The sequence below is a fragment of the Anabrus simplex genome, chromosome 5, assembly GCF_040414725.1.
Source record: "Anabrus simplex isolate iqAnaSimp1 chromosome 5, ASM4041472v1, whole genome shotgun sequence".
NCBI lineage: Eukaryota > Metazoa > Arthropoda > Insecta > Orthoptera > Tettigoniidae > Anabrus > Anabrus simplex.
Window position 1 is genome coordinate 437,316,165 of NC_090269.1, and position 16,665 is coordinate 437,332,829.

A 16,665-nucleotide genomic window follows, 5' to 3' on the forward strand; every position below is an offset into this window, starting at 1 on the left:
GCTGCACTATACAATAAAATATGCGTATTATATTTTAAGCCCGTTAAAACATGGGTCGAGCAGGTTAGAGGATTATGAAGTACTATAAAAATCTCTGTCACTGGAAGAATATATATGCAAACATAATATTACTTACATGTTCTTGTCACGAGGGAACCTGAAGCACGATCGCGCATTTTTCTCTACTTCGTAATTACTGCAGCCAAACACAGCACATACCTTTCCCCTCATGTTGAGAGGAGATATCAAGGAATGACACATGCTACTATTTAATTATGTCAACTCACTGAAAACGCATAAATAACACCAAAAACTTCACACAAAAATACACGTGCTCTTATGACAGAATCAGTACCGTTCAGGTCTATCCGCTAGAGTGAGCTCCAATAGCTGTCCCTCGATATCTCGCTCAGTGTCGTGTATTGTCTCTACTGTGTTTGATTTCACCTCATTTGCGGTGAAATATATCTTTCAGAAGATTAATAGCAATTTGAAGCTGAAAATGGCTAGGAATATTGGGGAAAATGAAAATATATTCTAGGCCTGATTATTCTCAAACATTTTTCTTTAAGAGATCACAATACAGTAAATACGTATATCTACACTAAAAAAGTACCAAACCCCTGGCGCAACAGCCTTGAAGAGCCAGAGCCTACCAAGCGGCCGCTGTTGAGTCCTAAGACCTGCAAATCATGAGGTGTCGTGGGGTCAGTATGACGAATCCACTCGGCCGTTATTCTTGGCTTTCGAGACCGATACCTACACTAAAAAGGCAATAACATAGACACTATACAAACGAAATATATGCATACAAAATTATAGCCTAGTGATTTTAGACGGGAAATATCTGCGAATGATGGTCAATTGAAAATACATTGTAATCAGTTTTTGAACCAAATTTATTATCAGGACAAAAGGCAGCATACGTATGCGTGTATATATTCATACACAATACACAACTTCATATTGGGATATAGGCCTACACTTAATAAACAAAATATAACTTATACACTTTACAAAATAATCAATCACTATTGATCTGCATTTAGGGCACCCACCCAGGTGGGTTACGTGTAGAGTTACGTGTGAATTTTTGTGAGATAGGGTCGAATTTAATGTATTTTTAAGATCACTTGCATTCTTTAGGATCGAGTCATCTAATTTCACGACATTTCAGGAGGACTGATAGATCTAATAATCACTTAATAGTAAAATTTAAGTAAAGATCGGGTTGAGAATGGAATTAGACGGTCGTGAGCTATAAATTATCTTAGATTCCTTATATGTGAGATTTAATGTGCTCAGTTCATGATGCGCCTGGAATATGGCAGTCCTGCGGGAAATTAATTGAATAATTTATTAATTGGGTGATTTATTATTGAATGATTTGTTGCTTGTGTCTTTGGGAGCACAACGTATTTATTATAAGTGGAGCACACGTTAAATACATTTCGAGAATAAGGAGTAATAATAATGTGATTAAGGCTCACAAACGCTACATTTGCTACTTGTAACCCATGTGATGGTGATGATTATAGAATTCTATTAGAATCTTCAAATTAATTTCAGAAACTTAGATGGATTCCGTTTCTGTTTCATGAGTATTTCATATCAAGTGATACCACGAATTTCGAACACCAGCCACTATTGGAGTGAGAATATTTCCAGACACGAATTCATCCCCCGGATATTATTGACGCGACCATGCTAAAAATAATTAATTAATTTGTAATGGCAGGTACCTTGTGTGAATGTGGTGTATGCGTGTGATGTAATTATATATGTTTTCGATTGTTTAGTGTATTTAATCTGGTCGTGCATTTATCACAACGGCACGGATTGTGTTCAACGTTGTTTTGCCACCATGATGACTTGTTTAGCACATCTTAAGAAACAATTTTTTGAGTATAGTGTCGAGTAGGACCAGGCTAGGATTTAATTTGCACTTACCAAAGATGTAGACTAAAGATTGTCTCGTTATTTTCCAGCAAAGGCAAGCGATTTATAAATCAATCTTTAACTAACTCAAACATGGATATGAGTAAATTTCCAATTCATTTATATTGAATTTCCAAAATATTTTCAAACTGATTTGAAACTTCAAAGGTCATGCAAGTATAAATTTAATGTCCATAAACGGCATAATCAGCCCGAATTTAGGTGATATCGAATAATGATAATAATAATTAATTGGATGACTAATTGGAAAATGTGTGTTGAAATTGCAGTGAGAATTATTTAGTGTGATACACTAATTTGTAAACACGATCGTGTGATGATAAAAGTAAATGCTACAGAGATGAAATTGGAGATTAATAATAATTATAATTAATTATTTGTAATTTGGAATTTATTTTTATTTTCCATCAGAATTTCTACTAGTGTTATAAAGGGACCTTACACACTTTAGTTAATGGAACTCATTAGAATTCAACATCGACCACGTGTTGAGATTGCAATAAATTTATGAAACCTTAAGTTAAATTTATTGTGGATTAATAAGCGAAATAGCTGCCTTCTAATTTTATTCAAATCCTCATTGAAGTCTCTGGACACTTTCATTTAAAATATTTTAATTTTTGAAGGCAGTGAAGACCTAATCTTTTCTTAATTTTCATTCCAGAACAGTAAAACTGGAGGATGTTTGATTGGTTATTAATTGCTACACGAAGACCGGACATTATGAAAGCTCATTGTAATTAAATCCCAGCAGGAATATTTTTGTGTTTTTAATGCTTATGTTAATAAATGTAAGAGTGTTGTTTTTAATTTTAATTTTTTGCTTGGTCGTCACCCCTTTTTCCCTTAAATGCCTCTAAAAACGGAATGCCAGGAACGAACGGTCCACCTCGGGATCTCTCGTTCACTGGCTGGGCTTAGCTCGGCAATAATGGGGACATTTAAGATGGCTTATTCAACGTGGGGCTCGAAAGATGGGCTTATCCAAACTTAGAATGTGATCTTGTGCTGTCCAGTGTTTATAACATTGACAAGATCAGACGAGCAATTAAGTTAGGCTGACTCTGATACATTTATTCGCCCAAATTCTTGTGGCTAACATAAGCACGTGTTAAATTTAATTTATGTGGACTTTGTTTAAGGTAAAATTCTTTTTTGTGACTGGGGATTTTGAATTAATTGCGATGATATTAACTTAAATTAGGCAGATAATTATGACGGATATTGGTAAAATTTGGAACCTTCATGGTGTCGATAAATCATTGCCTTTGCTATTAGATGGGCTCGATTCCTAACATTCCCGCATCCCGATCGGAATCCTTCTCTTGCCAGAGTAGCCATTTAATGAATTATTGTTACCATGAAGGGCTTACGGCAGATGTTATTGGAGATGGAGGAGAGACTTAACGCTAATTTAGTGACAATCAGGCTAACTTGGAAAAGAAATTTTGTGACACTCAGGCTAACTTGGAAAAATCCCTTAACGATAGCCAAGCTAGATTAGGGAAAGGACTCTGTGATCTCAGCAACAATCAGGCTAACCTGGAAAAATCTCTTAACGATAGCCAGGCTTATTTAGAAAAGGGACTCAGTGATCTTGGTAATAGTCAGGCTTATGTAGAGAAAGGACTCTCTGATCTTAGCAACAGTCAGGTTAATTTGGAGAAATCACTTTCGAATAGCCTGGTTAATTTTGAAAAAGGACTCTGAAATCTTAATGATAGTCAATCCAACTTAGACAAGAGACTTAGTGATCTTAGTGATGCTCAGATAAATTTGGAAAAATCTCTTGGGGAAGCTCTAGAGGAAAAACTTACTGACATTAAACACCAAACCGAGGAAGGTCTTGGAAGAATATGCTCGGATATTAAGCTCTTTAATGGTAAGTTAGTTTCAATGCAAAGCGAACTCGTAATAGTCAAGAACGATTTTGCGAGTATGAAAATGTGAGGAAACGAAAATATAACTAAATCCATGGCAGACATGTCAAACGAATTTAGCGAACGGTTGGCTAACGTTCAACAAGACATCCTGACAGGAATAGACAAGTACAAGGGCGAAATTGAGCAATCATTCCAGAACATTGAGGAAAAGATTGACGATAACGCCAAGGACCTCAAAGCCACTAAATTGGCATGGACAAAGAAGTTCACCGGACTGAACGAAAACCTGAAACAAGTCGAAAAGGGCATCCTTGACGAAATCAAGACATCCCAGGCTGACAATTCAGAACGGATGGACTACTTTTACGAATCGCTCGAGGATAGTCGCTCAGAGATGAAATCCATTAAGGCCTCCTTTATTAAGGAAATTCAAAAGGTCAATGTCGACTCAAAAACTGATACCGATGGCATAAGAAAGGAATACCCGGACGGAATTAAGGAGCTAGTTACACGAGATGCATCTCCTAAAAATCCAGAACGAAAATACTAGCACGATAAACAACTCGCTGCTAGAAAAACAAGCGTTATTAGAAAAACGCATAACTGCTATAGCTCAGACATCAACCCCACTGGTAACGTTAGGGAAGAGCGCCGCTAATCCTATGGACATTTCTTCACGACCGATGGTAAACACGTCGCAATTGAACACGACTGGTCAGACGCAAATAGTTAATATTATCCGACTTCATGAGGACCAGCCAAAAAAATTCAATAATGTTAGAGGCAACGTGACACCAAAATAGTTTTTAAACAAACTACAGGACTACTTCTGTGATGCAAAAATCCCGCCAGAAAGACAATTAAGACTCACTGAAAGATTTCTGGAAAATTCAGTGCACGCCTGGTTTGTAGCATTTAGATTTCCATTCGATGACTTTGACGGTTTCAAGAAGGCATTCCTGGAAAAATACTGGAATAGCGACGTACAGCGTAACCTGAAGACGGAGCTATATGCCAGGAGGTATGTGTCGTCAATGCCTACTAAGTACGCAGACTTCTTTGCTAGTCAATTACCTAAGCTTAGAGAACTAGACTCACCACCATCTTAGTCAGAACTGGTCAAGGTAATTGTCCGACAACTACCGGCTGATGTGCAGAGGATTATGATAGCCTCGAACACACAGACGACAATCCAGGCTGAGGCATTATTACGACAGCTGGACGTGACTTCCAAGGAACCAGCTCGTCAGGCGCGAAATCTAGAGCCTCAAGTACATCAAGTTTCCACCACAAGTGAGGGGGAGGAATCCAGACCGATCCACCAAGGGAGAACGTCGCAACGTAACCCCGAAGGGCAAGATTCGCCTCGTGATCGCTCGCCAGTACGTCGAAAAAGGCCCGTGAGAAACGGAATATTCACGATGAAATGGAAGGAAGCGACCGTACACAGACTATCCCAGGAGTGGGAAAAGAAACCTGGACTTCCGCCAGTCAAGAGGACGTAGGGAGAAGGGATAATACCTTAAAGACCTCCAAAGCTCAACTCAGGAAAAGGAAAGGTGGAGAAGAACAATCCAGAACCAGGATACCAACCCGGATATTGTGGGAGCGGAGAGCCTCCAATACCAAGAGGCTAAAGCTCGAGAAAACCAACAGGACAGCTCGAGTCAGGAACACAGCCAGGGCGTCGTGATAAGACTCCATGTTCAATAAAAGGAGATAGCCTGAATCCTGAATGCATGGTCAGAGAATGTCAGGAATGGAGTGTGGTACAGGTCGACTCATGGACTACTAAGCCCGATGATTTATTAGATGAAGTTGGTCAACGTAGCAGTGGAACACCGTTGACTTTACGAATAATTTCAGCAAGAATCTGTAACGTTCATGTTAAATGTCTCATTGACACTGGGTCAACAATTAGCGACATTTCTACTGCAGTTCTAAGAGGTCCCAGGCACAGAAATGATATACCTGTCATACCGGGTCTCATGTAAAAATTAAGGGTATTATACCGGATAAGCCTGTCATGTGTAAACAACAGACACTATTGGAAGGACGACATTTCCTCATGTCCAACATCAAATTCAACATTATCTTGGGCGCTGATTTTTTAATGTCGTATCAGGCTATGATTGGCATGCAGTCAAATTCCATCCATTTTAAGAAGGCAGATTTCTCTGAAACCGCTACACTTACTCCTTAAGACGTAAACGATCAATACGCCTACTGCGGGAGTCAAACGCCTTATCTCCGAGGGAAACCGAAGACCTTGAGGCCTCCGAAAAACTTCTAAAGGCCATGGATAAGTTGTTAGAAGGCGAGTATGACACACAGCCGTTTGATCTAATCGCTACCAAGACAAGACAGGCCATGGGTACCGAAGAGGAGCAGATCCAACTTCAATTTTGCAATTGAAGTACAAAAACTTGTTCGATTCCAAGCCAGGACTTATTCCAGATTTTAAGTACTCACTTCTTGTGAGAGACTGGCTACCTTTCAAGAAGAAGCCATATCCGATTCCGGAGAAATTTCACTCCAGGGTAGGCAATATTATAGAAGAGATAGAAAGGGACGGAATCATGAAAGCCCGAAGTCCTTTTGTTAACACTTTAGTCGTGGTTTCTAAGCCAGATGGATCGCTGCGCGTATGCTTAGAAGCCAAATCTGTAAATGAAAAGCTAATCCCGGAGAATGTAAGGCTCCGACGATTAAAAACATTAGAACATTTAAGGGCATGAGGTGCTTCTCCTCTGTTGACTTTACGTCTTCTTATTATCATATTCTGCTCGAGGAATAATCCAGGTTACTGGCAGGGTTCATATACGACCAAGAAACGTATGTTTTTGCCGAATTCTTTTCGGACTCCGCAACGCTGGTGCCGCACTCATTAGAGCGCTTGACAGATGTTTAACTGACGAGGTAAAAGCCTTTACTACGAGGTACATCGATGATTTGCTCCTAGCGACTGAAACTCTAGACGAACACATGGTTAAGCTGGAGAAACTTATAAAGAATTTGTCTGATCCTAGTTTCCGTGTAAATTTAAAGAAATCACACTTTTGAAAGTCCGAGATCCTATTTCTAGGACATATCATAGACGGCGATTGCGTGAAACCGAATCCAGTCAAGATCGAGGCCATTAGCAATTTCCCAAAGCCGGTTACAGTCAAACAGGTGAGACATTTCCTGGGAATGGCTCAATTCTTTTCAAATAATTGCCCGAACTACACTCAACAGTAGCTCCTTTGCAAGATCTCCTAAGGAAAGGCAATAGATGTAAGTGGAACGCCGAATGTGATCAGGCCTTCGCTAGAACTAAAGAAGTGCTGCTGAAAAATATCAAGTTGGGACACCGTGATTTTACCAGACCATGTATTCTGCAAACAGATCCCTCAAACATAGGGATTGGAGCCGTTCTTTTTCAGGAAGAAACTGACAACCCTGAAAACATAATATATTTGGCTTTCGTCAGTAGTAAAATCAGGAAACATGGAGAAAAATTACTCTGTAACTGAGCAAAAATTGATTTATGGATTTCCCACTAGTGTTAGAACTGACCAGCGTGCATTAACCTTCATGCTGAAAACCACTATGGCTTCTGAACGAGTCTTCAGATGGACACTCTTCGTACAGCAATTTAATATTCAGCTGGAACATTGCTCAGGGATAAATAACTTACTGGCAGATTGTTTAAGCAGAAACCCTAATTCTGAAATCGTGGATGTGCATCAGATAGAATTGCTACAGGAAGACCACGAATTTCTACGCAGGCTTGCTTACCTTCGACAGGCACAGAAACGAGACCCTAAGTTACGGCCCATCATTAACTGTCTCGAGGGCAACCTCACTCTAGACGAGCCAGAGTTCAGAAAAATAAGGAGGCAAGCTAAGAATTTCTGCTATGTTAATGGAATTCTATATAAGTTTGTTGATTCGGCTAAGACGAAGTTAAGAGCCGTTATTCCACCTAAACTGCAGGAACCTCCTACCTTTCACATACATAGAATTACAGGCCATGGCGGAGTGGATAAAACTGTTGCCACAATATTAGAATCATTCACGTGGGAAGGATTGGGAATCTTCGTAAATAATGTCATCAGGACGTGCGACACTTGTCAGAGGGTCAAACCAAGTTCTCACTTGTTACAGCGAAGTCCCATTCCTATTTTGCCACCTGCTCCGAGAAAACTCTATGCAGTGGACCTGTTCGGTCAAATTCCTACTTCGAAGAAGGGAAATCGTCATGTGATTGTGACCATTGATGTATTTTCAAAATACGTGACGCTGTATTCTATTCAGAAGGCCAACACGAAATTTGTTCTATGGAGAATCACCAGAAACAAAATTCCTCATATGAGAAAGCCTAAGGCTATCTTAACAGATCACGGTCCACAGTTTACTTCTGTGGAATTCAAGCAAGCCATGACCCAGCTAGGCATCAAACATATTCTAAATTCTGTGAGACATCCATCCAGCAATCCACCGGAACGTGTGATGCAAGAACTAGCTAAATTCTGAATGATATTCTGTGAGAATGCACATTGGAAATGGGTAGATGTACTCCCGATCATCATGGAGTGTTCTAGTGGCACTATTCACGAGGTTACCCTTCAGATTCCATCAATACTTCATTTTAATAATTTTCCAGTAAGACCCTGGGACCACATCGTTCAATGTCCCGGTACAGTGAGACCTACTCCACAGGAAAACATCGAGAAGGCAACTGAGTCCATGAAGCGCCATGCTGAGAGACGTAACAAAAGAGTTCAAGGGAGAAAATTCTACCGGCCTCTCCGATTGAATGAATACCTATTATTGAGAAAACCCGACGTGTCAGAACCTACAAGCAAGTTCTACGCGAAGTTCGCACCATTGTTCGTGGGACCATATAAAATGATTAGAGTACTTGGCAACAAATCTTATAAAATCCAAAGTTTTTGTAAGTCATATGAAGCGGTCCACAATGGAGCCAATTTAAGAGTCTACAGGACACATACACAGTAAACTAACATCAAGTGGGTGTCTACTTGAAGGGATAACTATTTACTGAATAAAGAGTCAAAACTTATGGAACACCCTGTGTGAAATTCCTAGGCTACCAGATGCAAGGAGCGGAACGGAGAACTTCGAGTCTCAGGAAGAACGGACAACTGTTGTGAGCTCATCTACGCTACTTCGTTGCAACTTAGGATGCAAATTTTCGGGAACAATATTTAATGGACACTACTATCTAACAATTTATTCTGCTTATGAAATTATACTCCAACGAAGGGAGAGATGTCCCCTTCAAATTTGGCTATCATTAGATTATTTACGACTGGACGACATTAAAAGTTTTATTGTTCGCCAGGAGTCGTATTCATCACTTGGAAAGCTGTGTGTGAACACCAAACTTGTTCTGTCAGTCGTTCAGAGGGACAATGTATTGATCCGTGTTCGACTGAGTGCAGGGTAGATCACGGGACAAGCCAGTGTTCCCAGGCAAGACACGCGCATGACGACCTGCGCTCCAAGCAGGCAAGCTTCTAGAAACAGTCACGACCAATTACAAGAGACCCCGTGAACCAATGATCGACTCTAAAAGGTGCACACCCCCCGAGCGAAAGCTATAAAACGTCATGTTCACAGTAAATCACTCTATGCTCTGCTGCTGCTCTGCACTGCTCAGCTCACTGTGGTCAACTTTGGTCTACGCTACTCTTTCATCGAAACCACGTGATAGAAAAATTCAGCCGAGCAAGCAGACATCCGCTCTGCTAAAATTAGTGCTGCTTCACTGTAAAATCTTAAGGATTGAACCTCAACATTAGTGATCCAAGTTAAGTTCACTTCTCCACGAGAACATTAAGTATTCCAGCGTGTGTGTACACATTATAATATCTGTTGCATTAGTTACAGCTTACACTTCTGGAACGTGGCGAAATTCATCCCAGCGAATCGTCGTGGACATCAAGATGAATTCCTCCTCTCCAATGCGCATTTTAATTTCATCGTGGGACATCTACCGCCGTGTCTATATGACCTTCTAAGTATGTAAGGCACTTCTGGTCGGGGAAGGTGACTGACGGGAAAATGCCGGAATGACGGACTTCAACTTGGAATCGAACCTCAGCTAAACTTGAGTACCATTTTAACTGTTTATTTTCTTTCTCATCGTTGTAAAACTAGAGAATCTTTCTTCCCTAAATCGTAGCTCTATTAGTTTCCTGTAGCAGATTGAGTTATTTCATTTTCATTTCTTGAGGTGTCATGGTAGTCGAGTTACGTGTGTGTGACTGAAATTTGAAATCTATTAGATTAGCTGTGTAGTCCGTCTTTGAATGAGTTCTCGTACGTAGAATTTAGATAGATTTAAAAATCACTGACCACGCGATAAACTTCACTTGTTTACCTGTGATATTCGAAATAATCTTGAGTGGAGTTACGTGTAAATTTTTGTGAGATAGGGACGAATTTAGTGCCATTTTAAGATCACTTGCATTCTTTAAGATCGAGTCATCTAATTTCACGACATTTCAGGAGGACTGATAGATCTAATAATCACTTAATAGTAAAATTTAAGTAAACATCGGGTTAGGAATGGAATTAGACGGTCGTGAGCTATAAATTATCTTAGATTCCTTATATGTGAGATTTAATGTGCTCAGTTCATGATGCGCCTGGAATATGGCAGTCCTGCAGGATATTAACTGAGTAATTTATTAATTGGGTAATTTATTATTGAATGATTTGTTACTTGTGTCTTTGCGAGCACAACGTATTTATTATAAGTGGACCACACGTTGAATACATTTCGTAAATAAGGAGTCATAATAATGTGATTAAGGCTCACGAACGCTACATTTGCGACTTGTAACCCATGTGGTGGTGATGATTACGGAATTCTATTAGAATCTTCAAATTAATTTCAGAAACTTAGATGGATTCCGTCGCTGTTTAATGAGTATATCATGTCAAGTGATACCACCACTAGCCACTGTTGGAGTGAGAATATTTCCAGATACGAATTCATCCTCCGAATATTATTGACGCGACCATGCTAAAAGTAATTAATTAATTTGTAATGGTAGGATTCATTGTAAATATTGTGTATATAAAAATACGTGTTACCTTGTGTGAATGTGGTGTGTGCGTGTGTTGTAATTACGAATATTTTCCATGTTTTCGATTGTTTAGTTTATTTAATCTGGTCGTGCATTTATCACAACGGCACGGATTGTGTTCAACGTTGTTTTGCCACCATGATGACTTGTTTAGCACACCTTAAGAAACAATTTTTTGAGAATAATGTCGAGTAGGACCAGGCTAGGATTTAATTTGCACTTACCAAAGATTTAGACGAAAGATTGTCTCGTTATTTTCCAGCAAAGGCAAGCGATTTTTAAATCAATTTGTAACTAACTCATACGTGGATATCAGAAAATTTCCAATTCATTTATATTGAATTTCCGAAATATTTTCAAGCTGATTGGAAACTTCAAAGGTCATGCAAGTATAAATTTAATGTACATAAACGGCATAATCAGAGTGAATTTAGGTGATATCGAATAATGAAAGTAATTAATTGGATGACTAATTAATTGGAAAAATGTGTGTTAAAATTACAGCGAGAATTATTTGGTGAGACACACTAATTTGTAAACACGATCGTGTGATGATAAAAGTAAATGCTACAGAGATAAAATTGGAGATTAATAATAATAATTAATTAATTTTAATTTGGAATTAATTTTGATTTTCCATCAGAATTTCTACTAGTGTTATAAAGGGACCTTACACACTTTAGTTAATGGAACTCATCAGAATTCAACATTGACCACGTGTTGAGATAGCAATAATATTATGGAACCTTAAGTTAAATTTATTGTGGAATAATAAGCGAGATAGCTTCCTACTAATTTTGTGTAAATCCTCATTGAAGTCTCTGGACACTTCCATTTAAAATATTTTAATTTTTTAAGGCAGTGAAGGCCTAATTTTTGTTCATTTTTTCCAGAACAGTAAAACTGGAGGACGAGGATGATGTTTGATTGGTTATTAATTGCTACGCGAAGACCGGACATTATGACAGCTATTTGTAATTAAATCCCAGCAGGAATATTTTAGTGTTTTTGATGCTTATGTTATTAAATGAAAGAGTGTTGTTTTAATTTTTTTTGCTCTGTCGTCACCCCCTTGTCCCTTAAATGCCTCTAAAAGCGGAAAGCCAGGAACGAACGATCCACCCCGGAATCTCTCGGTCTCTGGCTGGGCTTAGCTGGGCAATATTGGGGGCAGTACCATACCTGAAATATTTATCTGATTATTGTTTGGTGTAAGGTGTTATACAAACGAATGGAGAGTTGCTATAGTAGCCCCTGTGTATAAAGGAAAGAGTGATAGACATAAAGCTGAAAATTACAGGCCAGTCAGTTTGACATGCATTGTATGTAAGCTTTGGGAAAGCATTCTTTCTGATTATATTAGACATTTTTGCGGAATTAGTAACTGGATTGACAGAAGTCAGTTTGATTTTAGGGAAGGTTATTCCACTGAAGCTCAGCTTGTAGGATTTCAGCAAGATATAGCAGATATCCTAGATTCAGGAGGCCAAATGGACTGTATTGCGATTGATCTATTTAAGGCGATTGGGTAGATCATGGAAGACTACTGGCAAACATGAGTGCTATTGGACTACAAAAAAGAGTGACTGAATGGGTGGCTATATTTCTAGAAAATAGAACTCAGAGAATTAGAGTAGACGAAGCTTTATCTGACCCTGACATAATTAAGAGGGGAATTCCTCAAGGCAGTATTATTGGAACTTTATATTTTCTTATATATATCTGTGATATGTGTAAAAATTTACTGATGTGGTCTTGTAATAATTCTGTACATTGCTTAGCTGTGTTGATACTGCTACACGGTTGAAAGCAACGGGAAACTACAGCCGTAATTAAGTCCCGAGGACATGCAGCTCTCTCTGTATGAATGATGTACTGATGATGGCTTCCTCCCGGGTAAAATATTTCGGAGGTAAACTAGTCCCCATTCGGATCTCCGCGCGGGGACTACACGAGAGGGGGCGATCATCAGAAAGATGGATACTGACATTCTGCTAGTCGGAGCGTGGAATGTTAGAAGTTTGAATCGTTGTGGTAGATAAGAGAATCTGAAAAGGGAGATGGATAGACTAAAGTTAGATGTAGTTGGTATAAGTGAAGTACGTTGGCAGGAAGAACAGGATTTTTGGTCAGGCGACTACAGAATTATCAACACAAAATCAAACAGGGGAAATGCAGGAGTTGGTTTAATAATGAATAAGAAAACAGGGCAGCGGGTAAGCTACTATAACCAGCATAGTGAAAGAATTATTGTCGTCTAGGTAGACACCAAACCACTGCCCACCCCTACAGTGCAGGTCCATATGCCTACCAGCCCAGCGGATGATGAGGAAATCGTAAGAGCATATGAAGAGACAGAAGACATAATACAATACGTAAAGGGTCACGAGAATCTAATTGTGATGGGAAACTGGAATGCAGTGGTAGACCAAGGAAGAGAGGGTAATACAGTAGGAGAATTCGGATTGGGACAAAGGAACGAAAGAGAAAGTCGGCTGGTTGAATTCTACACTGATCATAAATTAGTCCTTGCCAATACTTGGTTCAAACACCACAGGCGAAGGCTTTGTACGTGGAGGAGACCTGGAGACACTGGATGGTATCAAATAGACTTCATTATGATTAGGCAGAGATTCAGAAACCAGGAGTTGGATTGCAAAACTTTCCTAGGAGCAGACGTGGACTATGACCACAAATTGTTGGTCATGAAATGCCATCTGAAGCTGAAGAAATTGAAGAAAGGAAAGAATACAAAAATATGGGATCTAGATAATTTGCAAGGAAAGAGCGTGAGGAAATTGTTTCAAGGAACATGTTGCAAAAGGACTAAATGAAAAGGATGAAGAAAGCACTATAGAGGAAGAGTGGATAGTCATGAAAAATGAAGTCAGTAGAGCTGCTGAAGAAATGTTAGGAAGGAATAAAAGATCAACTAAGAGTCAGTGGATAACTCAGGAGATACTAGACTTGATTGATGAACGACGAAAATACAAGAATTCTAGAAATGAAGAGGACAGAAAAGAATAGCGGCGATTAAGGAATGAAGTGGAGAGAAGTGCAAGGTAGCTAAGAAAGACCGGCTGAAGGAGAAGTGCAAGGATGTCGAAGGTTGTATGGTCCTAGGAAAGGTAGATGCTGCATACAGGAAAGTCAAGGAAACATTTGGAGTGAGGAAATCTAGGTGTAGGGATATTAAGAGCTCAGATGGAAAGGCAAATCTAGGGAAAGAAACAAAGCAGAAAGATGGCAGGAACATATCCAACAGTAGTATCAAGTGAAGATGTATATAATTTGGTTCTGGAAAAAGAAGGGGCTGTTGATGCTGATAAAATGGGAGACACAATTTTGAGGTCAGAGTTTGACAGAGCTGTGAGCTACCTAAGTAGGAACAAGGCACCTGGAATTGATGACATTCCCTCTGAATTACTGACTGCCTTAGGATAAACCAGCTTGGCAATGCTATTGCATTTAGTGTGTAAGATGTATGAGACAGGAGAATTCCCATCCGATTTTCTGCAGAATGTTCTTATACCTATTCCCAATAAATCCGGTGCTGACAGGTGTGAAAACTATCACACCATCAGTTTAGTATCTGATGCCTGCAGAATTTTAACACGTATTATTTACAGAAGAATGGAAAAGCAAGTTGATGCTGAGTTGGGAGAAGATCAGTTTGGCTTCAGAAGAAATGTAGGAACACGTGAAGCAATCCTGACTTTACGTCTGATCTTAGAGGATCGAATCAAGAAGGACAAGCCCACATACATGGCATTCGTAGACCTAGAAAAGGCATTCGATAATGTTGATTGGACCAAGCTATTTAAGATTCTGAAGGTGATTGGGATCAGATACCGAAAACGAAGATTTACCTACATTCTGTATCAAATCAGTCTGCAATGCTAAGAATCGAGGGCTTTGAAAAGAAGCAGCAATCTGGATATGAGTGAGGCAAGGCTGCAGTTTGTCCCCCACCCTTTTCAATGTTTACATAGAACAGGCAGTAAAGGAAATTAAAGAGGAATTTGGCAAGGGAATCACAATCCAAGAAGAGGAAATCAAAACCTTGAGACTTGCCGATGATATTATTTTATCTGAGACTGCAGAAGATCTCGAAAAGCTGCTGAATGGTATGGACGTAGTGTTGTGTAAGGAGTACAAGATGAAAATAAATGTCCAAAACAAAAGTAATGGAGTGCAGTCGAACGAAGACAGGTGACGCACGAAATATTAAATAATATTAAATTAGGAAATGAAGTATTAAAGGAAGTAGATGAATATTGTTACTTGGGTAGTAAAATAACTAACGATGGCAGAAGTGCAGATTAGCACAAGCAAGGAAGAGCTTTCTTAAGAAAAGAAATTTGCTCACTTCAAACATTGGCATAGGAACTAGAAAGATGTTTTTGAAGACTTTCGTGTGGAGCGTGGCATCGTATGGAAGTGAAACATGGACGATAAGTAGCTCAGAAAGAAAGAGAATAGAAGCTTTTGAAATGTGGTGTTACAGAAGTATGCTGAAGGTGAGATGGATAGATCGAATCACAAATTAAGAGATACTGAATCGAATTGGCGAGAGGAGATCGATTGGGCTAAATTTGACGAACAGAAGAGACAGAATGATAGTACACATCTTAAGACACCCAGGATTTGTTCAGTTGGCTCTTGAAAGAAGGAATTGTAGGTGATAAAAACGGTAGGGGTAGACCAAGGTATGAATATGACAAGCAGACTAGAGCAGATGTAGGATGCAGTAGTTACGTAGAAATGAAAAGTTTAGCACAGGACAGGGTATCATGGAGAGCTACATCAAAACAGTCTATGGACTGGTGACTCAAACAACAACATGTATAAAGAAGTGGAATCAGAGATAAGGCTGTTTGCAGATGATGTTATTCTGCACAGAGTAATAAATATTTTACAAGTTTGTTAGCGGCTGCAGGGTGACCTCGATAGTGTTGTGAGATGGACGGTGGGCAATGGTATGATGATAAACGGGGTTAAAAGTCAGGTTGTGAGTTTCACAAATAGGAAATGTCCTCTCAGTTTTAATTGCTGCGTTGATGGGGTGAAAGTTCCTTTTGGGGATCATTGCAAGTTCCTAGGTGTTAATATAAGAAAAGACCTTCATTGGGTTAATCACATAAATATGATTGTTAATAAAGGGTACAGATCTCGGCACATGGTTATGAGAGTATTTAGGAGTTGTAGTAAGGATTTAAAGGAGAGGGCGTATAAATCTCTGGTAAGACCCCAACTAGAGTATGGTTCCAGTATATGGGACCCTCACCAGGATTACTTGATTCAGGAACTGGAAAAAGTCCAAAGAAAAGCAGCTCAATTTGTTCTGGGTGATTTCCGACAAAAGAGTACCGTTACAAAAATATTGCAAAATTTGGGCTGGGAAGACTTGGGAGAAAGGAGACGAGCTGCTCGATTAAGTGGTATGTTCCGAGCTGTCAGTGGAAAGATGGCGTGGGAGGACATCAGTAGACGAATAAGTTTGAGTGGCGTCTTTAAAAGTAGGAAGGATCACAATATGAAGATAAAGTTGGAATTCGAGAGGACAAATTGGGGGGAAATATTCGCTTATAGGAAGGGAAGTTAGGGACTGGAATAACTTACCAAGGAAACTGTTCGATAATTTTCCTATTTCTTTGCGATCATTTAAGAAAAGTCTAGAAAAACAACAGATATGGAATCTTCCACCTGGGCGACTGCCT

At 39.3% G+C, this 16,665-nt stretch overlaps 1 pseudogene; it reads left to right on the forward strand.

Annotated features, from left to right (window-relative positions):
* Positions 1 to 13,005: 13,005 nt before the first annotated feature.
* On the forward strand, positions 13,006 to 13,779 carry LOC136874621 (craniofacial development protein 2-like; annotated as a pseudogene).
* Positions 13,780 to 16,665: the final 2,886 nt, after the last annotated feature.